The 27,253-nt window shown below is 38.7% G+C and overlaps 1 long non-coding RNA gene across 1 annotated transcript; it reads right to left on the bottom strand.

Annotated features, from left to right (window-relative positions):
* Window positions 1-14,912: 14,912 nt before the first annotated feature.
* LOC133274794 (uncharacterized) lies at window positions 14,913-25,077 on the bottom strand. The gene is made up of 2 exons (XR_009745271.1): window positions 24,939-25,077; window positions 14,913-15,330 (listed from the first exon to the last, which is right to left on the bottom strand). It is a non-coding gene; the product is annotated as an uncharacterized LOC133274794 (long non-coding RNA).
* Window positions 25,078-27,253: the final 2,176 nt, after the last annotated feature.

The raw sequence follows: 27,253 nt of genomic DNA, 5'->3' as shown, positions 1-27,253 counted from the left end.
TGCCCACATACCAGAGCGTATTTGCTTTCATTTGACACTTTTGCAAATTACAGAGTTACCACCTCAACTCACAGGCTCTTGACAGCAACTGCAAGAGTGAAAAAAACTTATCTCAATTGCATATGTGATTTTTTTTTTTATCAATCTTGCCTTAGGTGTGCAGGGATCTTATGCTCATCAAGTGTATTCAAGTATGCATTTTAGAACTGGCACTTTACAGAGCTAATTTTCCTTGTCAAAGCAAGCAAAAGCAATTACATAATGTAAACATTTGATTCACTTTCATTGTGTAGACTATATTTTTGTTAACCCCACATTCTTAAAAGCATCTTAATTTCAGTGGAAAGTGTATGCATTTGTGTAAAGACTGTGAGGTCAATTCTCTCTGTTAGTGCAGTCTTGTTGCTCCCAGTGCCACTAATGGAAGTTAAACATATGCATCAAGGGGCTAATATTGAATTGATGGGTTGATCTCACAAATTGTTCCATAAGTCCCTATCCCTGCAGTCAGCTTCTCCTGTATGTCTGTCTAGTGTGAAGAGGTTTTTAATTGAAAAACATACTTCTACTGTTCAGTACTCAACTCTGTATTTCAATCTACTGCATTATGTAAAGAGATTTATTTATGGTGCAGATGCTCTCTGATGAAAGCTAAAGAACAGTCTTAAACTGACCTTATCCTGGTTCATATTACAGAAACCATTAACTTGCATTATCACTGGTTTGCTGTGAAAAGGCTCTAGGGCATTACAAGTATTCCCCATGCTCCCCCTGTCCCTCTGTGTCTTTTTGACATTGTGCCACCCCATTGTTTAGAAATTAAAATATACAGTGTTCCCCGCACAGCATGCAAACAAATGAATATTCATGCAACCCATACGAAATAATGGTGTTGACCTTGTTAATAGAGAGATATCCTCTATCTAAGACTAACTTCTTACTGCAGTGGAGAGCTACTAAATGCCTTATAGAGATATAAAAAAAGAATAATTTAGGTGAACTTCTCTAGCAAAAACTGTATTCCAGCCTACTGAAGGGATAGCAGACACTTCCTGTCTATAGGTAAATGCTTTATCATGCCATCATCTCTGTTTGCATCCTGTATTTGTTCAGAAAAAGATTCAGAAAAACTAATACTTATTGCTGAAAAATAGACTTTGGGATCCTGTTCTGAGGCACATCAGAACAGTCAGCCCTGTGCACTCTGCCTGTTACATCCCATAAGTTTCAAAGTGACATTTCTGCTTTAAGAAAGATCAGATTCTAGGTTCCTGCTTGGCGATCTCTTGCTGTCTTGCTTGCCTGGACTTTTTCAAACAGTAAAGGCTCTTCATGGACAGAGAAAAGTCTGGTGCACTAAACATGCTGCAAGGGTGCAGCTATGAAGGACTGTGTAGAAGGGTTGTTCTACTTCCAACAGTGTTTTCCTCACAGGACTGTAATCTGGATTGCAATCTGGGTAATAGCATCTTTTCCTCAGCTACCAGTTCTTATTTTGGGTGGAATTCAGACCAGTGCAGAGGCCTCAAGAACTTAACTGGTGCACAGGCCCTTTCATAAGGCTCTTTAAATAGTGCTGGATTTCACCCTTAATGAAGTATCGAGTAGGCTGCCTAGGAGTCTCAGGGGAAAATGTATTGGAGAGCTCTGGCACTATTGCTCCTGCTTTATGTAAACCCACTCCAGCTTGCTCCATGCTTCTGGCTCAGTGCCTAGCTTTGCAGACAAATGTCAACCTGCCAAATATCTTCCATTTGCAGTCCAGCCCATTTCAGAGACCATCCAAACTAAACAAAAAAAAAAAAAAAAGGGGGGGGAGAGGCAGTGACTTGTCGAATTTCCTTCCTTGATCCCTTAGGGAAAGGAGTTATTACAGAGTGCTGTTGCACAGGCATCATCGTGAAGAATATGTGAATGGGAGGGTGGGAAAGACGAAGAAAAAAATGCCTTTAAATCATAAAACTGCCAGTAAGCTTAAAAACATAGAGCAACATTTCAGTCTCAAAGCTGATCATGCAGGAACTATCGTACATACTGTGGTTTTGAAGGGACTTATTCAAAGGCTATACTTCTTTCTTTTTGCATTCACCAGGTAGCAGGCATGTTTCCTGGTGGACAAATTAATAGATTCATAGGAATGTTTATTTCTTAATATATGAACGTATGAAATTGTGTAGAGTATTCATCTCTGAATATAAAAAGGGGTTTAAAGCACTGTTACGGGCCTTGTAAGCTAGTAGCTGTAGCATTCGTGCATGAGAGAGGCTCTTTAAAGGGTAATTCTCAGGAGAAACTAATTCACAGGCTCTGAATAGTCCTCTTGAGCAACTCTACTGACTAGATAAGGAATTGAGGGAGACCAGTTTCCTAACTGAGATAGCTAGAGTTTACCACTTGGGAAATGAGCCTAAGAGCTTTACTCATCTTTTCAGTAAAAGGAGGAATAAATGTTACGGCGGGTCCACGGCTGCATACATTATGTGTGACAACTAAATGCAAATGAGAGACGTTTGTCAGGGTTTGGAGCTGGCACAGGGCACCATGCTGGATATTTCTGAATCAGACAAACTGGAGAATTGGACAGCTGTGGGGGAGAACTGCTGATACATGTTTTAGTTGCCTTCATGGCTGGGCATTTGATAAGAAATGGAGCATCTAACTCATGCAATGACCCTGTGTGCCTGGCCTCCACATACAGGGAGCTGGTGGTTGCGTGAAGGAGGGTGAACTTGTGCTGTCTTGTGAAGCTCTAGCAGGCAGCAAGATAACCTAACTTGGCTCCCTGCAATACATCCTGTTTGTATTTTCAGATTCCTAAACACCAGTTCTTACTAGACCCTTTTATTGTTGAACTGATGGGATGGGGATCCAGTTCAAGGCCTTTTATGTTTCTGAAAACACAGTGATAGACAGAAAAGAAAGTCCTGGGTGGATTTCATGAATTCTTGTTACTGCGTTTTAACACCCTCTGAAAAGCCTCAGAACATCTTCTGAAGCACTGCACAACTGTGCCTCACAGACAGCAGCTGGGGGCTTGTGCAAATTTACCAGTTACCCTCTACCCATGTGAAGCTGTTCCTTGTCAGTCACTGCCCTTTCTCCAACTTTACTCTGGTAATTAAAATATTAGCATTGGGAACAGGCTTCATCACCTCAGACCACTGTGAGTAAAGATGATTATGTTATAAACCAACATCACAGAAGCTGAACAAAAGCCACATGCCAACAACTAAACAAAGTGACTTCCTGCTTAAAAGCACCATAACACATGCATAATTAGCTAATTAAGCTACAAAATAAATAATTATCCAGTGTAAGAATGAGAGGAAGAAAGAGAAAAAGAGTTAAAAGGTTACACACAGACACATTGTTTTCCTCTATAAAGATAACTAAATCGTTCCACCAGGAACTCACCAGCTTTATTTGTGCTTTTCATTCAGGACTGTCTACTGAATGGTTGCTAATTACATGTATCCGTTAGAAATGGCAATGGCTGTTAGCTCTGATCTTTCTGGGTGATGAACAGTCTGCCTTGTCCACCCTCCCTACACATTTTTTTTTTTTTTTTCCTTGGGAAATTGCATAGGAGTGCTTAAGAGTAAAGAGGTGACAGGCTGACAAGGCTGGGGCTGTGCCTTAGGAGATGGCTGTTCAGGTCTCGCTCCTCTCCAGGCTCCCTGTGTGGTCTCTGGCAGGTGACCTGGGACTAGATTCTGGCAAGGACCAGATGCTCATGAGTCCCGGCAGAGCCCCCTTCCAGCCCCCACTCACCTGCCACTTCCCCAGAGTTCCTCGCATCTGGATAGAGAGATCTCCCAGTGCCTCCAGCTCTGCTGCTGGGCACAGCACCAAGTGTCAGTCTTCAGTAGCTCAGCACCTAATTCATGCTGTTTGGATGGGGATCTACAGATGAAGTATTATTCTGTGTGTGTGGTCCTCCTCAGGGTTTCAGTCTGGTGAGTGATCTCCGAGCATGCACAGTCACTGGAGGAGCAGGACCACTGCTCCTGCTGTGAACCCACATCTCAGGACAAGGAGACCTTGGCTGAGTTTCCTGCTCTGCCTGAGAGCCTTTGAACCCACCTCTCCAAAAACAGGGGAAAGGTGCTCTCTCCATCTTTGCTGTGGAAGCTGTTCTACCTTTTTCATCAAATAATTACAGATTCATTAGAGAGAGGTAAAGAGATAAGGAGATTGCAAGATGGAGCATGACTCTAGCGGTTTGGGGCCCTCACCTGGAAGGGGAGGGGGCAGACTCATGCTGCTATCCCTATTTCAATGACTATTTAAGTATTTTATCCAATGGCTGTTTAATATAAACCACACAAGCACTCATTGAAACAAGAGACTGGAGCCCAGGTCTCCTCCCTTCCAGGTGAGTTAGGATAGAAATTCATGCTTGGTCTTGCTTTCTCTCTTTGGCCAAACAAACCCCTAAACGTTTCTTGCAAAGTGAAACAGATTCAGCAGGAGGAACTGAGAGCTCCTGCAACAGCTGGGAGTGGCTGGCATGCAGAGCTCCTCCAAACACAGGAGCGTCTCATAGCTCCAGTGTGGGTGCTGTGACCCTGCCTTGCATAGAGATGGGCAGGTGCGGAAAGAAAACAGTGTGGGGAATCCCTAACCTCTCCCTCTGCCCTCTGAAGGAAGGGTGCCTAACCCCGGGGGAAAGGTTGACTTTGGCCCCACTTGAGCCATGGAAAGCCCCTCAGAGAGTGGATCCCTGTTCCTACTGCTGTTGTCCCAGGCGGGAACTTCAGAATGTTACATCATGAGTCAGGCATTAAAGGAATTCACCCTTGTGCCACTAGATGCTGCAAAGCTGATTTTTAACTTACACAGGCACCCCTTCATGTCCTTGTGCCTCAGTTTCTCTGAACATATTTCTCCCACAGACATACAGCCTGTTTATTTTCGTGACTACCCCTCTTACAGTGAAGGTGTATAGATCCCAGTAGTGCAAAATGTTTATTTGTATCAAAGCTTTCTAGGTATTTTCAGATTTTTGATAATAATTAGTATAAAAGAATCCTCTCCTTGAAGAAAAATACTTAGAAATTTTGAAATAGGGGATGAGAGCATGTTTGGGCATTTTGTTTCAATACAGGGTAGTACTCAGGCTCAAGCTAGATTTAGCAAAAGAAGATCTGACCCTGAAGATTTGTTCACTGACCCATAATCACCATCCTGAGACTGCTAGCCTAAATTATTTTCCTACACACTTATTTTGATTTGGCCTAAATGAATTGACTCTATGGTAAATAGATGCATATGGCGACATAGGTTTCTCTTAATAACATAAGGTACTAAAATATTATGGCAAAATGTTTATCTGGGTAGTGAGGTCATACACTTGCCTAGATTCATTCACTTGAGCACTGAATGTTTTCTCAAATATCCCCTAGTGCATACCTGGCAAGATCTCAAAACATTCTTAATACAAATTGTCTTTGGTCAATAAATACCAGAACAGAAGTGTCAGGGAGGAGAAGATTTATGATATGAGCAATACGAACACACCCATAAATCAGGACAGGAACACTTTCAGGTAGCACAGTCGGCATTTATGTAAATCACAGTAAAGACAAAAATACACGTATAGGATTTTTAACCAATTACTTACTTTTCAGCAGCTCACATTAACTAAATAGAATCTCAGAATTTGCTTAAGAAGCAGATGGACATGATCTCAGTTAGCTCAACTGTATTATCTGTAGATAATGTATTTTCTTGCTCAGTTTCTCTGAGGTAGTGAATTGAATGCTTCAGAATGCTTGTAATTATATTATCAACAAAATTACAAGGAATTGCAGTCTTCATTTATCACAAGTCTTTTTTTTTTTTTTCAGAAGACACTAAACTATTAATATTGACAGCAAGTTTCCTGTTGCCCCCTTTCTTTTTCCCCTGGATTGCCTTAGCTCTCCCAGTCTGGCATGTATTTTTGGGGCAGTGCAGGCAGTGTGACCAGAAGGAGTGTGTGGGGTAGGTAAACAGCAAAGTCATTGCAAAGAGAAGGAATTTTGTCTAAGAAACTGTCACTTAGGGGCTGCAAGGGAAACAAGACAGCATACAAGGTGGGTAGCATTTGGGCTGACTGTGATGATAAAAACTGCACAATAACACCAAGCAAAGCTCAGCAGCCCATCAGGACATCATAAGGGAGATTAAAGCAGGTGTACATATTAATGGGGGGCACATGCAGTCAAAAGAGCTAGATAACTGGTTTTGCCGTCCCAGCATCTCTCACAGTCCCCTCATTTTTATGTTATCATCATGTGACGCATGGTTTTGAAGCAGAACATACTCACATGGCAGCCCTCAATTTTACTGCTTGTGAGTAATTTTCCTGTCCTGTCAGAATCAAGTAACTTTCTCTTTACTGTCAATGTGTTGTCTAATGCATATATCATGTCAGTGCTGCACCAGGCTGACATACGCATTAGATGCACTGACAGTAAACAGGAAGTAATCCAAAGTTATTAGGCAGGAAAAATAAAACGAAGCCTGTAAACTCTTATACTGCAAGGCTATCAGCATCTCAGAGATTTTTTCCTTGTGTTTCTTTATGTTGAGGACTGAAAACATACATATTAATAAACTTTGTTTTCATAATCTGTAAAAGCAGAAATAGATATGGATCTCCATGCTGAAAAGAGTAAGACCCTAGGTGAATTCTTATTTCACTGAAGATGATGTCAAAACACTCATTGGCTACCTTAAATCTGCCCCCAGTTAATAACTTTACCAGCTCCGGAAAAATACTGGAATCTCTTTTTTCTTTATCGGCCTACAAATTCACATTTCTCTTTTGTAGGCCCCCATATCTTCCATGTCTGGTAACTTTTCACAGCTGGAAACTGCATTGTAACTCTAAAATTGGTTATGAATTTTTAACTATATAACTTATGCTGGTTTATATGATATCAACTATTTTTCTTCTCTTTCAGACCACTATATAACTACAATTTTCAACAATTGTTGCTTGAATGTGCTCCAGCCATGTAAATATCAAGTTACCTGAAAATTTCTCTCTGTACCTCCCCCAGAATTGTGTAAATAGTCTTTAACTTAGGAAAAGCTGATCCTGAGAAGCATTTGTGAGAGCCATTGTAACAAGGTAAGGGTCAATAAGTCCTATGGCATTTGAAGGAAGAAAGGTGACATGAGGAAAAGCAGTAATCTTCAGGTAAAGAAAATGGAGATTTGGTCTTCCCTGTAGGCACTTTGGTGTGGCCTGTTACCTCAAGATCTTTCAAAAGGTAAAGTAAAAGAATGGGAAATCTTCACTTTTATTCAGGAACACTAAATTTAAGAGAGATTATTGCACTATATCTTGTTAAGGGCAGGAAAATACTCTAATGAAGAAAGATGGATTTTAACTTTGTCAACACCATTATTCAACAGTGCCAAATATCGTATCACATTTTAGACAGGCTAAGGGTTTTTTGTAAGATGAATCACTTTCTTGGGGTCTTGATACCTTTGGAATCTATCAGTACAGCAGTAAGACAGGACAACATAAACCAAAGTAAACAAACAGCTTAGAAATGAGGAAACATAGCCCATGTTTTCCAAACTCCTAAATATCCATATTGCCTTATGTTACCCAAAGTTCCTTCCAAAATTATTATTGAAGCCAGCCTTCCCTGGTCTCAGGTTTGGAAGTCCATTGGATACTTATTAAAGACACATTTTTACACTGAAAACTCTCCTTTGTGAGTAAAAAGGTGTGGGTGTACATTTTGTGTTTGCACAGTTGAGACCTGGACTGAAAGATAGTCATACACTGCCAGCACTCTGCATGACTTAGGTCAGATTTTAATCTCTTTGTACAAGGACCATGTTTTTCATCTGGTAATGCCTACTTCACTTTTAATAGTGGGGTAAGTAATCGTATAGGGCATGTTTAATCTGTGATCTAATGAATGAGCGTTTAGGATATTTTCCATATTAACAGCTTTAGTAAAGGTCCCTTTTCCTCTTCGGAACCACAGAAGCCTGTCTCTTACTGTTCACGCCATGTCTGCAAGAGAGATTGGGGTATGGGGTATGGAAAGGCCATCTGAAACTTGTAATGATGGTGGTGAATTTCAGGCAGCTTGGGCAGCAGCCCAGTCAAAAATACAAGAAAATTAAATCAGACTAAAACTTATTTTCATCCTAACCTTGGGCCAATCACATTGCCCATGGCTGAGCTGAGTATCTTTTCCAAGGATACCTTATGTGGTCTGGGATGCCTGAAGTGATTGTGGAAAACACATGGAGCAAGGGCAAATTTTAGTGCCTTCCCTAATGCCATGGTGGGGCTCACCACTAGAGGTGAACCTGAGTATTAATTCTAGAGATATGAAATGGGTGTCCTCTTATCTGAAGTTCAGCCAAATTATGAGGAGCTGGAAATTCCCGTGACTTTAAGACCTCACAGCATTCCTGCTATTAGTGTTTTACCACAGTGGATTACTTCAAATAAAACCAAAATATCCCAACCACTTTCAAATCCCACTGAACAGAGAGGAGGACTGAGTGGGTAACAATGCTTTGGGTTACTTTTGGGCTAAGGCATGCTATGATTCTTATTATAGTTAGGTCTAGGTAAACTGCTTCAAGTAAATGATCTTCTTGCTGCTTCCAGCTTTTCAAGCTCTTGGAAATATTTTAGCTTTTTCTTTTACTTTTCCTAAAGTTAGTTAAAAAAAAAAAAAAAAAAAAAGAAAAAGCTGTGCTCCTGGCTGCAGATACCTTCATGCCAACTTTCACCCTGGAGCAAATTTTTCATGCCTGAGTTATAAAAACCTCAGAAAAATAGGTGGTGATATATATGTAAGGTAAACATCAGAGGACCTTGAACTACAGTTCCACAAAGGGTGCTGTGAACCTGACAGGACAAAAGATTAACAGGACAAAAGCCTCTCTGCATAGCTGTTCATCTTCGCCGGGCCGTGGTGCCTTGTGGTGGATAGGATACAGACACAGGAGACAGAACACCTCACACCTGCTCATGTTTTAGCTTGTTGAGTGACCTCTAGCAAAGAGAGTATCTGTAAAGGAGAATAACAAATACCCATTTTTACAAAGATCCTTAGATAAAAAATGTTGTGTAGTTTTTAATATTGGCATGCATTAGCCATGGTTGATCTCCAGACCCATTCCCTTTTCAGACTTTTATACTGTGGAATTTAATTTTATGCAAAAGCATAAAGTATTTTTGGTTTTCCTGCGTACTCCTCCTCCTTTCTGCCTTTCTTAGCTCTGATAATCTTTCTAAAAATATGCTGAGAGTTTAACTCCTCCTGTATATAATTCCAGAGATGAAGCTTCTTAGGAAGCAATCTTGTAGAAACATAAGGTGAGTTCTGGATATCATGAGTCTGGCAATAGTAAGGAATTTTTTTGAAGGACTTATCTCTCATTGGGTTTCTCAGTTTTTCCTGGCTGACACCTGAAGTAGAGACACAGTGGCTAATGCAGATGGCATCTGTTATATGTCCAGAATATTAACTGTTATGTCATACTTTGAAAGATTTCTCAGAAAAGCGGTGTTTCAATCTCTAATAATGTCAGTGGAATATCAAGAACAAAAAATGTTTGTAAACTGAAAGCAATCGGGTTTGTACAGCTGCAGCTTCTTTCCAGGGGACTGCAATATTAAGCATACTATAAATACAATAATAAGCATACTATAAAAAAGGGAAGTTGAATGAAAATGCCTAACCTGTAAAGGTCCTTTCTTCACTTTTGATTCTGTTTATGGACTGTCACATCTGTTTAAATGTTGTATGTAAACATTATTTTTAAATAATTTAATGCCACAAACCCAAGGAGTTAAAAGACTCCTGGCCTTGTTTTTTATTTCATAAAATGGTCCTGCTATTCACCAAACTGAACAACCCATATGCTCATTTTAGAATAGTGAAAGAGAGATTCAGCCCCTAAGAATAAAGAAAAGGAGAGATGTATCCACATCTGCTTTGTCTCACTTACAACTATTAAGGATTGTAATAGTGGCTGATTTATTGTAAACATCAGTCTGCATCTTATTAACACTAAATTAAATTACTTTTCTTTCCTTTGATTATTTTTCACCCCAAAGAGAGAAATGTAGTTAGATGATTCAATGATTCATATTGATACTTTGTAACAAAAATAAAGGAAAATGCACAGATTAAGTAAAATGCATTTAACATCATTCAGAGCACAAAGAATAAGACAAACTAAAAGTACAGTTGGTTAAGTAAACTAATTAACCATTTTCCGAGTATACTTAAATAATGAGACATCTTTCACATGAAACAATTGGCCTCTCTGTGATTAACCAGAACACTCAAGAGCGTTCTTAGTGTGTGGGTTAACCACCATGTTTGTTACTTCCTCCTCCCCTGCGCAGGTTATTCTTTCTCACTGAGGCAATTCAAACAGATATATGTATATATTTTATGACTCTTACTGTTTCTTTCTCTAAAACACAACTTTGCAGCACTGAAAATACTTCCTCTTTTTCAGCAACTGATGCAGAGATAACAGGGCATTGGAGTATTACTACTAATTCCAACCAAACTCATCATATTTTAGCAGCATGATGAAATGCAGTGAAATGCAATCATTTACAGGAAAATGAAGTGGTATTTGGAGACTGATATAACCTTGGTAACGTTTATAATTTGGTGGGTTTTGAGATAATTACTCCTAAACTTATACCACTGTTTTTCAAAGAAAATTTAATTTTCAAATGCACAATCCCTTTCCAGTTTGTTCAGGTCTAGTAATATAACATTTCCTGCTATCCAGATCAGTAAAGGAAGATGAGAACAAGGGAGTAGTACCAGCAGTTTAGAACATTAATGTCGGAACAGGCTGAAATCCTACCCTGAGACTTTACAGTTTCTTTTGTAAAACTGGAACCTCATGTTTGTGAGATGGCAAAGGCATAGGGAGAAGACATTTCCATACTCTTCTTAAGTGTCTTAGATCAGACAATTATTTCTTTATATTTCCAAGTTTAAGCTAATTCAAACTTGCCTCTTTCTCTGGTGTTTTTGCCTCAGCCTACTTGCTAATTAGAATTCTTCAAGTCATAGTCTGAATGGAACCAAATAATCTTTAAACTTATTTTCAGTCACAGACCTATCAAGCATTTCTGAGTGCATGAAAAAGAACTTCTAGTATTAGCCATATAAGATTTTAGCTGATTAAGCCAGGGCATTTCTTCTAATCACAGACTTCTTTCATATTGCCTCTTTTTGGCTGGATTGTGGCTTGTAAGTGCCGCTAATCCAATGAACACTGGCAGTTCTCCATATCTTACATTTCCAAAGCACTTTCTCCAACTTCTGTGACATTCTGATGTCTGTAATGCTATCCTGTCAACATTTTTAAATCAACACATGATGTTAACATTATTCAAATTCACTGCCTTCACTGGGCTTCCATCAGGGGTGAAGTTGGCCCATGAACTTGAACAAAGGCTTGTATTAGTAAATTCTTAAGAACTAATTTCAATTATATGTTGCAGTACCAAGCAGTATTATGCAGCTGCCATTGCATGAATGCAAGGATGACATGAAACCCATAGCTATTCAACTTTGGTAGTTATTCTGAAATTCATGAAAAGTGAATAAATTGGAGAAATTATTCAGAAACAAATATATTATTTAGAAACATTTTTGTTGTATTCCATCTGATTGCCTACTGTACTGGTGATGCAAAAACTTCAATGGGTTTTAATGCACCCAACAAATACAAAGACAAATTCTTCTCCTACCCGTGAAGTGCCAAGTTTTGCACAAAAACATTGTTAAATGCAACACCTTATTGTTAGTTCCCTAATTGTTCTTCTGTATAGCACATTAGCTCCTTCCATCATAGTCTGTGAGACGAAAAGTACTGCTATGATATCTAACCACAGGGACTCTAATAAAGCACACTATATTAACAATAGACACCTCTCACATTTCTGTACCCTTCCATTATTTTATTGTTAAAAGAAATTATGCTTGAACAAAAGCTTGATATCATAATTCTTTCTTTTGGGGCATCTGACACAAGTCATGTCACAATACTCTCAACAAATGGAGTTTTGCAACATTCTTCTGGATATTTTGCTTTATACAACAAATAACCCACCAGGTCATCTGTTACAGAGAGTGTCTTAAGTGCAGATTTCCTAAATTAATGTTCTTTCTGTTCAACTGATGTAGTGATTCTAAAAAAGCATTCATACTGGACCAGGGGTTCACCAACACAGTATCCTTTCTCAAACAGTAGCTGCAAGTACAAGTGTAAGAGCATACAAGTTGAAGACATGGTAAATGCATATGATCTTCCCCTGTCATTCTCCTTAAGCATCCTCTTACTTTCAGCTTAAAGGACTTTCTAAGACTGATATTTTTTCTGTTTGGTAATCTGCAGATCTTTCTTCCATCACTGAAACCCACGTAAATGCTCCCCATCCTTCTCCTTTAGCAAGGTGTTCCACTGGTCTGCTATCTGCTGCATAAAGAAATAGCTCCTTTTATTTGTTTAGAGTCTGGTTTCTTTAAAGGACCTCAGTACTTGAACTGGAAGATAGGAAGCAGTAACTGAGTTCCAGGCTGCTTGAGACTTGGTAGATCTCTACAGCATCTTCACTACATTGTCTCTTTACCAGGCAGAACAGTTTTTGCCTCTTCAGCCATTTCCCTAGAGAAGCTCTTCCACGCTCAGATCCTTCTGGCCTGTGTCTGAAACTTTCCCCATTCTAACATATCATTTTTATGAGATAGGATCTGAACACTACATAGTCATAGAATGGCTAATAGTGGATTTGTACTGTGGTATGATGAGGTTTTCGTTTTAAAATTTAAAATGAAAAATTCATTTACTTTTGTGATGATCCCTGAGCTGATATTTTTCATGGAATTATCCTTAATATTTTAAAGACAAACTTTCTCCACTGAATAGTAATGGTGTGAATGTAAGACAATTTTTCTCAATGTGGTTCGCTTTATATGTACCTACATCTATCACATTTCATCACCCTAGCATTTACTCCATGTCATCTATGAATGTGTTGAGCCGTGCTGTTTTCTGCAGAATTTCACAGGTGATCTTCATAGCAAGAACAGATCATTTGCTCTTTACTTCTGCTTTTTTACCCATTTCAATATGTAGTCCAAATATATTTTGTGGTTTCTGGACTACTGAGGAATCTAAGGAAAAGAAGTTTATTGTGCATAAATTCCCAGGAGGGGGCGGGAGGGGTTTTCATTTATTTGGAGTACTTGTAGGGGGTTCTTAAATCAAATAAACTCAAAGCTGTTGATTCAGGACATTTTGATAGGGAGTATTTTGTAAAATCTCAGTGAAGTGTTCGGCCTTTGCATCTGCTAAGCAACCAAAATGGGTTTTAACAAGCTCAACTCTCATGTAGGCGCTTTAATAAAGAGCAGATTTTTAAAGGTACTTTGTTTTCTGTAGTTTCTGGTGATAACACTCTGGGCCAGTTTTTCAAAGAAGTATAACATCTTTTAACAATCTTCTATCTATTTACTAATAGAATAAAAAAGGAATGGCGTTTAAATCCTGTAATACTTTGTGGATGCTACACTCTTGGAATTATGCCCTTGATATGTTTTTGAGATGCGCAGACTCTAATGTTTTAATTGATCTCAAAATGAAGAAAAAAAAAGTCACTCAATTTATGTTTGGAAGGTCCTTATTTCTTTCAATAATTTTCAGATTAAAGTGGCTCATTTCACAGAAGCATTGGTCTTTGGGTCAAGGTTTTGATTATTTGTCTCTCTATAAAACGTTTAACAGTGTTTTGAGTACTAAGGTGGTTGGATTCATCATGGAGTGTAAGCAAACTGATAGGTTCTCAAATCATTCATTCTGCCAACTCAGGCAGATATTTTAAAAGTAAAACTGTTCTTTTCTGTCTTCTCCCTTCTTCTCCTCCCTCAAGGGCAGTAAGTTTTGATATTACATGTTATTAAAGTAATTATTTGGAAAGAAAAGTATTAGTCTGGGATGTAGAGGCTACATCCCCAGTACATTTTGTGAATATTTTATTGTCAGTTTTGTCAGCTTTGCTGGTTTGTTTTTTTTTTCTCTTTAGAGCTTATCTCAACTTGTCCTACACTATTTCAATAAATAGATAAGAAAGAATCGCCCATTAAAAATTTTTACAATCAGAATTTTGCATTTTTGCTGAAGAGGCAGAACAGTCTCTGGCTTGATCTTACTGTTTACTGGCTCCGCTTACTGAGTGAGATTTCTATCCATAATCACACAAACCTTATGAGTTTCAGAACAAAATGGCAAATTGGACCATATAATCAAAAACTTCAACAAGACCCTGAAGTAATGGATAACTCATTTGAGTTACTGGATATTTTCTTTAAATTCCTAGTCTTCTCGAGACCTAAAAGCTTGGCGAAAGACCATGCAGATCATTTATTTGCATACATTTTCTAAATAATGCAGTAATGTTAACTTGTGTACAGTGAGCTACACTGCTGCTGGCAGAAGTGTGGAAGAGAAATTCTCTATTAAGAAAATAGGAGAGTTCTTCCTTCAATTGTTTCTTCTGTGCAAGATAAAACTATTTGAAGCCAACACATATATCCTGACTTGCAGACTTGTTCATCTCTAGAGAGCCACATTGAAAATAAGGTTCTCCCTCTTACTCTCTTCTCCTTCCTATAGCTCTATAGATATCTTTGTTGGAAGAGTATTGCATTCAGTTCTGGAGTAACAGAGATCATCATTCCGGTGCCTACACTGTATTTGTGTCCAAGGCCCTTAGTTTTTGTAGAAGAAAGAAGCTCAAATATGCATATCCCACTTTCAAATTACTCAAAGGAGATCTATCCTGCAAAGCTATAGGAAAAGGGGAGATAACATGTGTATGATATTAACATGACAGACATCAAGAAGAGAACAACCATTCTTTATAATCCAAATTTTGCTGTCACTATTTTAAAGGTAAATACAAAGAATGGCTGCATTTTCAGAAAGCAGAGGAAGTCAACATTCTTCATTCAAAGACTTGTTTCATCATGTACTTTAGAGAGCTGTTCAAGTTAGTATCAACAGCAACCAGGTGCTGTGAACAGTAAAATCTTGCATACAGAAGTAGAGCTGGGCATGGGGGATCAAGGGAGGGCCAACTGAGCCCTTATAGCTGCTGCCTGTGTTAGCCACTTCAGAGATCAATTCTGAATCCATAGCTCAGTTGCTGCTTCAGTACTCATTTTTCATCTGCTTTGCATCCACAGTTGACAGTGCAGCCTTCAGTATGTTCTGTTTAAATTCTCACCGAATCTCCATGGGTTCCTCTGTCTCTTCACACTAAGAGAGACGAGAGAGAGAAAACAGCAAAGTGGTTAGAAATCTTCTGCCAAACACAGATGGTAGCCCGATTGCTCTTACAACCTACCTGTGTCTGTCTGTGGAACCGTGGATGTTGTGGACATGTGTGTAAACAATTTCCAATGCTCTCAGAGCATTCACCCAAAGGATAATTTCCATCTGAGTGTTAATATTCTCCACATTAGACAGCCTTGAGAAACAAATATGGCTATGTAGGATTTATCTCTGTAAAAGTGTGTTTGTGTGTGAATGTGTTTATAAGGAGAAGCAGAGGAAGAACAAGAAGACTCTAAAATTACACAGCAGCCTGCTGTTAAAAAGTACTGACAAAAGCACTTGCTTGCACAGTGTAGGCAGTCTGTGAAAATCCAAAAAGATGTGGATAAAAACCCACACTGGCTTTACCTCATGGCATCTTAGCACGATCAGCTATTTGTCCCTCTCCTCCCCAGGATACAGGCACAGTATGGGATATGATTACATTACAGCAGTTCAACAAATTAGTGCCTGTCAGCTGACCTGCTGTAACCAACTGTGTATGCTTTCTTCATCTGCCCCATTTGCAAGATAAAATGTATTAGCTTAAATTCACATACAGTGGATTTCCCTTCTGAGCCAGACCTCTAAATAGTTTTCGGCATACCTGGCACAGCAAGCTGGTATGTTCTTCTCAGCACAGGAAATATCTGGCAAAAGGAAACTTTCCTCTTTGCAAAGAAATAAATTGACCTACCAAAAGTGCATTTAGCACATGGAGGAAAAATTCTTTCTCAGCTCCTGTAGAGTGAAGCATGAGATTTGATTATCCTTATTATCTTAGTTCAGATAGCTTCAAATGTTGCTAGTTGTCATGAAACATATAGCCCTTTAAAAAATCTAGTTATGGTATTTGACTTACTGACCTATTCTGGCATTAAATTGCACAGTATGCCAATGCACTGTGAAAATTCAAGTCCTTTTTTTTTGGTTCTATGCATATAGAGCCTTTAGTTCAATGGCAGGAGCTTTGGATCTCTTATCTTTATCTTTTTTTGTAAGGCAAAAGAAAGAGAAGGGTTACTTTTCACTAATACTCTTCACACAGCTTAATTTTTCAACCTTGTTGAGGGGGTTTGGGTCTTGTTAGCCATCTCTTACTGCACATCCTTAGTAGGGATGCTCTAGGTGCTCGAATCTGGACGTTGCTGTAAAGTCAATATAAGTGATAACAAGAGGCACATCTCATGGAACCATGCAAAGTTTCATTTCTCTTTTGTCACTGTAGATCAGACCAGAATAAAAGGAAAATAAACTATGTTCTTTTCTGCACCTTGGTCATGGCTGGCATTTTCCTGTATTGCTAACTAGCAGACCAGTGTCCTGGGTTCAGCAGTAGCAGTCATGTTTCTCCTTCGTGGTAGCTGGTGCAGTGCTGTGTTTTGACTTCCAGCCTGGGAACAGTGCTGGTGATACCGATGTTTTCGGTTGTTGCTAAGTGATGTTTACCCTGACCAAGGACTTTGTGAGGCTCATGCTCTGCCAGGGAGGAGGGGAAGCCGGGAGGAAGCAGAGACGGGGTGCCTGACCCAGGCTAGCCCAAGAGGTATTCCATACCACAGCACATCATGCCTGGGGTGGGGGGTAACAGGGAGTTACCCGGAAGGACACGGGCTTCTGAGTGGGACTCGTTTCTTGGCCGGTGGTATTGTATTCTCTTCCCTTGTTATTTTCTCTTATCATTGTTGTAGTTGGTAGTAGCAGTGGTGATTTGTGTTGTACATTGGTTGCTGGACTGTTCTTGTCTCAACTCGTGGGAGTTGCACTCTTTCGATCCTCCTCTCCATTCCGCCGGGAGCGGGGAAGTGGAGAGCCCCGGGGAGGGGGGGGGGGGGGGGGGCCCTCGATTGCTCTCATCCCGGCACCACTCACTGGGAGTGAGTGAACAAGCTGTCTGGCTAGGGTTTAAACCACGACAACCAGTTAATTCAGACTTCTGCTGGGGAAATTATACAGATGTAAAATAATAGGTAAAAAGTTCTAGATTGCCAAATCTTACAATGCTTCTTGTTTGTTTTCTCCTCTGTTCCTACCTTCCTTCAGTGTCATGCATTTCTTTATGACAAGGAGGGTCTATGATCCTGTGGGTCTGTGTTTTCACACACCTTTTATTCATTGATTTATTACATTCTTTTTTTATCCAATTGAGATCTGTACTGAACAGTTGTCACAGCTGCAGTTCTTGCTCGGCAGCATTTAAATGCATGCTAAACAAAAGTCCCTGTCTTGCCCATCGCAAATATAGTCAAGTTAGTTGATAAAAAGCATTATGCCACCCCAGGGTGTGATTATACTTTGAGATAGCACCACCCGTAGGACGGGTGAAGGCCCTTTGATTTTGGCTCTGTGTCTAATAATGTGTTTTAACTCTTTCCAAGCTCTGGGTTTCTGTTAATTTCAGCAATTCTGTACATGTTACAACTGATATGGTTACTGATATACTTGATAATGTAGCTGGCATCAATGAAGGAAACCATTTGGTTGGGCTAGACAGAACTGCACCAAGACTGCAGTCATCATTCAGTTAATATGCCAGATTATTGGCAAACTTTTCCACTGCCTCCTTCTGTTGTTTTCTGCAAAGCATTAGTGTGGCTGAGACCCATGATGATCTGATCCACTGGTTTTGGTTTTTGCTAACCTTAACGCTCTTGGTTCCACCTGGGCATGTTCTCATCAGTTTTCCTTTGCCCTCTGTACCTTGCAGCAGGAGACCTGTAATGTTGCCTGTACTCATGTTTTGTTATCTTCCCATTTTTCTGGGGCAGTTTTTACGGATCCCTAGTGTTGCTCTTCAACACTTCCCTGGAGAGTTTCAGGGACTTTGGTAAGTGGGCAAGTCTCTATTCTACCCACTGCTTTTACTTGTTTCAGCTTAGGTACTGAAGATTTATTTTAATATAAGAATGAGAGAACTTAACAAAATTATGCTGTTGATTCATGACAATACTATGGTAAAGCTTGCACTTGCAGTTTTTATGCTTCCCATCTATGCTAATATGCGCTTACACAAGACTGACAAAATTTCTTAATGTAAATTACATTTGCATTGGCTTTAAGTCAGCTTTATACTATCAGAAAAGAGAATAAATTCCAAATGGTTTACAACCATGAATACTCCCAGAAAGTAACTAGTCCTGATTTCCTTATATTTGAACTAGTATAAAGCAAGAATAAGTTCATTAAAGTGGTTGGGATTATTTTAATTTATACTGTAGCTTTATTATACTGCTCTGAAGCACTGTATATATTTAAGCTGCCACTGCAGAGTGAAAGGGACCATAGACTGAGCTCCAAAGGCCCTATATGGGTGCAGGAGAGAGAGGAGATTGAAGCACATTGGGACTATATCCAGCAGTTATTGTCTGCAGGACTGGGCTCTTTGATCGTAAAATAAGAGAACATGCTTTCCTGGAATTCTGCCTAGCTGTATCTTCGTTTAATATTCACTTAAAAATAAGCCAAACAAGCTACAAAATCTTTAATGGAAACATAGACCTGCCACTTTTAGTACTCACTCATTTCCTTAGCCTGTAAGCTTTGGGTTCCCAAAATTATAACTGTTTGATGCTTACATGTTTTTACATGTTAAAAAAACCCACTTGCAGATGCATTCTGGTTGAAACCCATTCTGGTTGTATAATATGAATGCCTAAGAGTCTGGCTGCTTAAAAAGGACTAATTTTCTCGGCATGGTGGGGGAAAAGCTCCTAAAGATGTTCCCACAGATATCTAAATGGGAAGGAAGTTGTGATCCCTTTACCCCATTTGCTTTCAGTGAATGCAGCAGAAAAGGCATTTACTAGCTGGGAGCAAGGTGTAGGTTTAGGATGTAAGGAAATCCTGGAGAGTATTCACAGAGAACGAAATGTTATTTATAAAAGTGTCATTATTACATCTTAATTATTTATGTTTTAAGAAATGAATAATATATTTTCTGAGTGCTTGCTAATTATTAAATGACAGAAGCAACTCCACATTTCAATTAGCTTGCCTTTCCTGGCAACAACTTCAAATAAAAAAACCCAAACAAAACTCCAGCACATTGCCCTAGACTTCAGAGAGCTGTAGTTTTCATAATGGCTTGGTGAGGAGAATGACTCTCAAACCGGAAAATGAAAATTCCATGTTATTTGGGACCACAAAGGTACTCTAGGGCACTGGGTCATTTAGGGTGAACACCCTGCTACCTGCCCCTTTTATTTTCTCTAAGTGCAAATATTATCAGTGAAAGATACTGAAGACACCCATTTTACTTACATAAGTAACAGTAATGTTGTTCTTTACACGTGCACTGTTTCAGACACACAGAAAAACATATGCCCCCTCTTAAAGGTCTTGTACTCAGAACCAATGTTTTCACAATGTTTCACAATGACACCAGCTTTAGGAGTTTTGGCCAGCCAATGCTTGTGGCTGCCATCTTCAACCTGAAGGGAAATATCAATATTGAAGCTAGGAGAGATTGAAAATGATCAGAACTAATTGTTGTAATAAATCACATTTCCAGCACTTGAAAAGGAAAAGAAGCAGAGCCTACCAGCTAAGTTTCATGCTATGAATTCTGACTCAGCTCCTGTTCTCTGAGAAAGGAGGTTTACTGTCCTGTGGACTGTATCCTCCAGTCTCCTGATTTTAAAAAATCCTTATTCAAGAATAATTTTCCATGATTGGCTTAGGTCTGAGTATTATTCTTTATGAAAGTGATGAAACAAATGACAGCAGCTTTTTTTTTGTGAAAATTTTGACAAATTTTGTAAAAATGTTAATTGGTTTTACCAGTGATAGGAGTTTGTTTCTTTCCTCCAGACACAAAAGTGAGGATTACTGGCCGTGGCGGGTAGCCACAAAATCCTTGTCAAAGTTTCTGTTTATCAGTCTGTGTAGGCAGCCAGGAAAGGTGCAGAGCTCAGGGAGACCTCCTGGTTCTCTTTCCAACTACACACATGATTAAAGCTGAGAAGTATTTGAGTTTGCTGTAGATTGAGAGAACAGCCAAGCCAAGCCTAGAGGCTTCTTTCTCTGCCTGAAGTTTATCAATTAACTTGGAACTTTTTATGTTGCAGTTCTAGCTGGAAGCTTCATTTGAACTTCCTCCGCAGATTTTAATTTCCATTTGATCTTAGAGAGACACCATCAAATAGCTTGGGTTCTATAAAGCTGAGAGATAACTTTATTGCTGTGTTTCATACCAGACCTGAAGAAAACATTCAGTGATTGCTGAAACATGATATTCACCGAGTTCTTTAAAACCACAATAGAGCTATGATTATTTACGTACTTAAATGATGGCTTTATTAGTGGCAAGGTGGTGTCCCTATTGAGGAAAAAATCCAGTTTTCATGCCAGGGAAGAGAGGAATTGCAAAGGTTGCCATTTCCGATAATTATTTTTTACTGCCTTCACTATCTGTTGAATAGCATATGGACATGAAAAACCATGCACACTGAACAAGTGATTTTTCTGTTGTTTTTATTTTTTATAAGAAAGCCAGTCATGCATACTTCAATGGAATTTGTCTCCAGATAGATAGACTTCTAGGTCTTACAACCAATCCTCCCCCAAATCCTAAAAGTTTTGCACATTATATTCGGCAATGCTAACATGATGGTATGATTTGCAAAGTAAAAGCATACGTTAAAGAATTGTGACCGAGTTGTAGAGGGTTAACTTAGGCTAGCTGCAAAGTCCAGTAGAGTCTTTGAGAAATTCTAGTCACACACATAAACTGAATTATGCAGGTCGTGTCAACAACTGCCTCAGAAGCATATAACTGGTAAAGAGGAATAAGGGAGAGTAAAAGTATGTGTTCATCCTTTTAGAAAAGGGGAAAAGAAGTCTTTTATCCAGTGTTTGAGAACCGCTTGTAAGGGTCAGAACATTTGTACTCCCATGTCAAACCTAAGACAAAAGATATTTGACTGAGAGGATAAACAGATGTAAATACCTAAATGGCAGTTGTTGGCATGTGTCCAAAGGTTAGTGTTGTTCTCCCAAAGGTTGAGCTGATTAGACAATTAAAGCAGTGTCTTCTTTTTTTTTTTTTGTCAATTTCCAGCCTTTCTCTCCTCCTTTTAAAGTATTTATATATTGAAAGACAATGTGTGTAAAAAAGAAAAGTAAATAAAGACATCTTTATTTTCTAAAGATCAAAATGAGGAGATTAGACTACATTCCAGCATGTCTGAATGCATGTCCTCTCGCAACCTTCTATGAAGGAGACCACAATGGTTGCCAGAAGAAAAAAAAAAACAAACAAACAACAACAAAACCAACATACAACCTGTGTTGTCTTTGAATTATGCCCAGAGAGATCTATAGTTGTTTTCTAGATATACGTCTGACTCTGATCTCTTTGCATACTAGCTTAAATCAAGAGGAACTCCTGACTTGTGAAAAGTTAATGTAAGATCAAAATCAGAACTATGTACTTCATTAAGGTTATGACCAAGATATTTATTGTGGTTTGAGAACAGACAAGATTAAGCTGCTACAATGCCAGTAATTGTACATTGTGTGGAATCGTTGGAGAAGGAATTTAAAAGAAGTCATTGCAAACTGGCTCCTCCTTCTCATGTGTCTTGTTTATATTTCAAGGCAAATGAACACTTTCTGTTTTGTAACTGATGAAGTCTTCTGTTTAGTATACCTTACAGGCCTATAGCTGTAGCATCTGAGTGTTGATAGCAGAAGTTCTCTTGTAATTTCCTTTGCTGAGATGAGTGATTACACAGCTACCAATCCATATCTGGTTGCCACTACATTTATGTCTCCACATTTAAATGCTAATTCCCTATCAAAATCAGAATGTGCATGCCAGTTTGCCAGTGAAAATAAGGCAGTGTAAAAATAAATAAACAAATCACAAATAGATAAATAAAGCCTATGTATAATTTCTCTGTCCTTCCCTGCTAGAAAATTGGGTCCAGCTAATAGATTCTTAGGCAACAGAAGGGTAGCAGAAAATGGAGGAGCACCCTATTATCTGGGGACTAATCTGTGTCAATGCCTCTTTTCCCCCTGTAGGTAAAGCAGTTTTCAAGAATATGTAGCTACTTTCTGTATCCGACAGCAGAAAATACTAGTACCTACAATTTCCTGACTACTAGGCACAGACTTCCATGTGGTTGCTTTGAATTAATTATTTTGTTCTCATGTCATTGTTCAGTTTTCCTTTATGATGAAAGTGCTTCTATAGTTTAAATATCAAAAGTAACATAGAAAAAGAAAAGAGGGATAATAATCCTACTTGAAATACACTTTCCTGTGCTTTTTTGCTAATTTACTTCTGCCTTTGGATTAAAAAAAATCTGTTTCTCACTAAGTACACATAGAGCGAGAGAACTATATAAACAAAGCACCTTACTTTAATTAATATTTTCTTTGCAACTACACTTTTTATCAGAGATCGAACACAGGTTTGGGGCAGAGATATACCCATTTGTAATTCACATCTGATACTGTTTGCTCTAAGAGGTACGAAACCGCTAATGTCAGTTAATTAGGACTTTGGGGCCTGATTTTCAAAGACGGTTGATAAAAAGCAATAAATTATTATCTTCAGCTTGATTCTGCAAAGCTTTCTCTCCAATAAAGAGGACAGTTTGTAGTAAATTGTAAACAATACATAAGTGCTAAACTTGTATATCAGTAATTTCTTTAATAGTAAATGAAATAATGTATTTTCACTAACTCTATGTTTTTAATTATCTACAGATATTTTTAGCAATTTTTCTGTTATGACTACAGTTATGACTACAGTTTCCCTTTTTCAGGGAAAAAGGAAGTGTGTTTTTCAATCTACCTATATGCCACTTAGGAAAAATAAAACTCATATTTATTGAGAAGAAGGTTGCTTACCTACTTAAACCTGAACACAAATCAATAGGGCTGCTGGATCAGTAACACATTTTGGACAGTCAGGTTTTAATTATCATCCTACCTTCAAATGTTGGCAAAATTCTCATTTAGTTTGCTTCTAGAAAGCTCTTTATATATCATTCTTTATGCAATCTTTTTGTTTTCCACAAAGGGGATTGGGGATGGCTCAAAGTACAAATGAGAATGACAGAATTTCACATCCAATTTCAACCAATCTAAGCAGCAAGGGTTTGCTGAGCACTGCCTGGGACAAAGCATTTGATTTCACCAGTCTAGTTTTGCAACCTTGGGCAAGCCACATAAAACTGTATTTGTAAACTACAGATACATACTTGCAAATGTTCTGTGGGAGGCTTAATCAGTTAATATTGTAAAGCATTTAAGATAGCTGTGAAAAGAGTATTGCACTTAATCACATACTTACTAGAATTGTGATCTTCTTTATTTGGGCTTACTTTGCATGAGTCGAAATGTATTCTCAGATGTACAAGTCCTAAGTCTTTTTCATGTAGAATAGTCCAGGTTCTTCTAATCTCTTCTCATTACCTGTACCTAAAGCTCTTTCACCACAGATATCAGGGAATTTTGCTCATTAATCTATCCTGTATGTTTAATCATCGCTGTTCTCAAGTCCTGTGAATAGCATCTTGTGGTGCAGAGCTTCAATTCGTAAAAATATATTGCTAGCTTTCACCTACCCACTTCTGTTTTCTTGGGTCTTTTAACAACTAGTATAAATCAGAACAGCCTTAAGCTGTTTTCTGCTGTGCCAGGAGGCTGACCCTTGTGCCCAGTAGTCACAGAATCATATAGAAAGAGGTGGGGTGGCAGCTATTTATTCATTTTTTTCAGCTTTCCCCGAACCTAGGCTGTATTCATTTCGGATGAAACTGTGGTTCTAGCCCATGCTGCATGGACACTGCTAAGGTTGCAAGCACTCACATAATTCAACTATTACATGTAGTAGTGGTAGTAAAATAATCTTATCTGCAGCTCATCAGAGCTTTTTTAATTGAATTTTACTTAACATGAGTGTTGAAAGAGTCAAGCTCAACATGCAGCCTTGACTTTGAAACCTCTGGCATTTTGTGGGTGTTAGTCACATCCTTAACATTACAGTAATACAGTTTTTGTGGCTTAATATTTACATATTTTTATTGCTGTCTGAAAGATAAATGGGAAGAGGATGATCACAGGAGAAGCCTGGAGCAGGATTTTAATACGTTGAATTTAAAAAGTTGCTATACATGTATGGGAATGTGAACTTCAGGTTGTATAGGTAAATTAAAGGCATTAGGAGGCATGAAAGCAAAGGCTGGCAAAGCAGTATTTAGTTGGTGTATAGAACTGCACTGTATTTTGTGGAGTATGTATAGTGGGACATTTGAAACTGAGGGAAAAATATTCTAGAAGTTCAGGCAGCTGAATTAACATCACCAAAGGAGTCTTAGTTTTTACATTTTTATTGTAACCTTGTAGCAGAAGCATTTAAAACAAAAGGCCAAGTTGGAAAATTTTGCCTCCTGGAGCTCCCCTGATGTTTACTGGATTTTACCTGAATAATTCTGAACAAGGAACTGAAGAGTAAATGTCATTTTTCTCATCTATTCTGTGATGCAAACCATCTCATTTTAAACCATCTTGATGCACAGCGTTAAAGTCTCCATCACCTGTGTTGTGTACCCTGAGCAAGGAGATCTTGATTCACAAGCCAGCTCTTTCCTGTGTAGATTGTGGCCTTGGGAAAAAGGTCCAGCTACAAGTAATGAGACTCCTGCCAAATTCCCTCCCCTACACCTAGTGCTTGACTACCTCTGCCTAAGGAATGAGAACTTATGCCACCATTTTACATCATGGATGAGGCATTGTAGAATTGCAAATGGTGCCTTCTGCAGGAAAGGAAGCATGTGTGTGGCCAAGCACCTAGCAGGAACCCCAAGGTGCTTTTTCAGTTCTTTTCACTTGTCTTACAAATAAGAGTGAATACCATTTGTGGGGGATCATTGGAGCGCATGTTATGTGGATATGGTGGGGTTTGAAATCAGCAGAATAATCTAACCTAATCGTGTCTTGAGATCTTAAGCACTCCTCACCTTGACAGACAGAAAGCAAGAGTTTCATGGGTAGTAGCTGAAATGAAAGAGCAAGAACATAGTTCTATGAGGAAATGGCAAATTGCCCATTCTTACTGCTCTATCCTGGGTCATTTCTAGTCTTTATTAAGAGAGACAGTAGCATGGTACAAATCAGAATTTGCCTGTGGTGAGTGCAAAGGACATTCTATTTTTTAGAAGAAATGTGGAATAAGAAAGTGCTGATGCCGCACAAACAGATTTGAAGACAGCTGAAAGCAGAGGACTGCATCACATCTGTAGTTTTTTAATGTTTTAATGAAGTAAAAGGGTTTATAGCTTACAGTGGGGAAGTGGAAAGGACATGTTTTCTCTAGCACCAATGCCCCTGTGAAGTTTTTGGGCTTCAAATCGAACTGTAAGTTCAAGTGCAACCAGAAGTTCTCAGAAAAAGATCTGTCTCAGGAAGTTTTGGCACCACAGAGATGTGCAGATATTGGCTTTTTGCTCATCTCATGGGAGACACCACTGATCTGATTAGGTCAGCAGACATTTAGAGGAACAAAATAATTTTGAAATAGTTTTCAAAATTATGAGAACAAATGCATGTTTTTTTTCCTCTACTTTGATAAGATTTGAAGTGGCAAAAGGATTAACTCAAACTTTCAAGGACATGGGGGGAAACAAACCCAGCAAATTTACATCTTTTTTGGACAGCGTCCAAACAAAGTACTGACTAGTGAGAGCATGTAAAAATGGGTTATTATATTGAAAATCAGATTAGTGCTTTAACTCTCATATTTTCTTAGGGAAAACAGTGATGTGATACAGGAACATAGATGTTGGCTGTATTCATTACAGTGTGTATCGTGTTTGGTGGGAGACCATCTTAGGCAAAAAATCAATTATTTTAGTCCAAAGAAAAGAAAAAAAAAAAAAAAAGGTGTTCTTATCTCTCTCTTTTAAGAGAGGGCATTTCAGGTATTGCAGAGTGAAGGCTGTTATTAATTTGGGTTGCTTCCCATAGGAATGTTAGGTTGTTGTGGAGCCAGAATTCATGTTAGAACACATGCTTTAAGTTAATTGTTTGTGTGAGATTAAGTGGCTGCAGGTCAGGGTTGCTTGTTTAGTCTGGGAAAAGTACACAGGAGTACTTAGGGGAAATAATAAAAAGGGAGGCTGAGTGCTGAGTTTGGAATAACCAGTTCTAGATGAAGCTGTAGGCTGTATTCAGGGAATAATCTGGGTGGAGAGTCTGACTCCTTGAAAGCAAGCTTCAGCATTCCAGTGAAAAAGGTCCCATTTGTGCGAGGTGATGATTATCTTTTTCCTGATTCTGAGCACCTCCCAGAACCAGTGGGCGCTGACAGTGTACAGCTTAGGCACAGAGATGTGCCTTTCCCTGTTTCAGGATTTGGAATTATTTTGGGACTTCCTTGATGAACTCTAATAATTTTTTTCTGGCTAAGAAAGACACCTTATTAAGTCAAATAATCTAAAGAGGTGAATGAAAAAAGCTTTGCTTCCAAAGTATGCCACCCTATTTAATTTACCTTTTCAGCTTTGACTCTATTTGCTACAAGTGAGATCAAGTGGACTTGTTATTTTCTCAGCCTGCAAATCCTTTCTTTGGTTCTTTCTTAGAACTTTATAGGGTTCACCCTTAAAGCAACTTGTACCACAAACACTTTGCAGAAATGCATCTTTTCAGTTTTCCTAAATTGGAAAGGATAACACTAATTGCAAAGCACAGCTCTAAATTTACTACCAAGTTGTAATGCATTTTCTTCATATAAAGTCATATTCAAAAAAACTACTGAATTTAACTTGAGGATTTGTGCAGTAAAGCAGTAGGCCCCAGTATGAGATGAGTGTCACAGTTTGGTCCTTAATATTGTATAATGCACTTTTAG

The sequence above is a fragment of the Pezoporus flaviventris genome, unplaced genomic scaffold (assembly GCF_033815535.1).
Source record: "Pezoporus flaviventris isolate CSIRO_AGI_PZ_B2104156 unplaced genomic scaffold, CSIRO_AGI_Pfla_v1 ptg000036l, whole genome shotgun sequence".
Lineage (NCBI taxonomy): Eukaryota > Metazoa > Chordata > Aves > Psittaciformes > Psittacidae > Pezoporus > Pezoporus flaviventris.
Note: the sequence above shows the minus strand (reverse complement) of the source record. Positions and strands in the feature narration are given on the sequence as shown.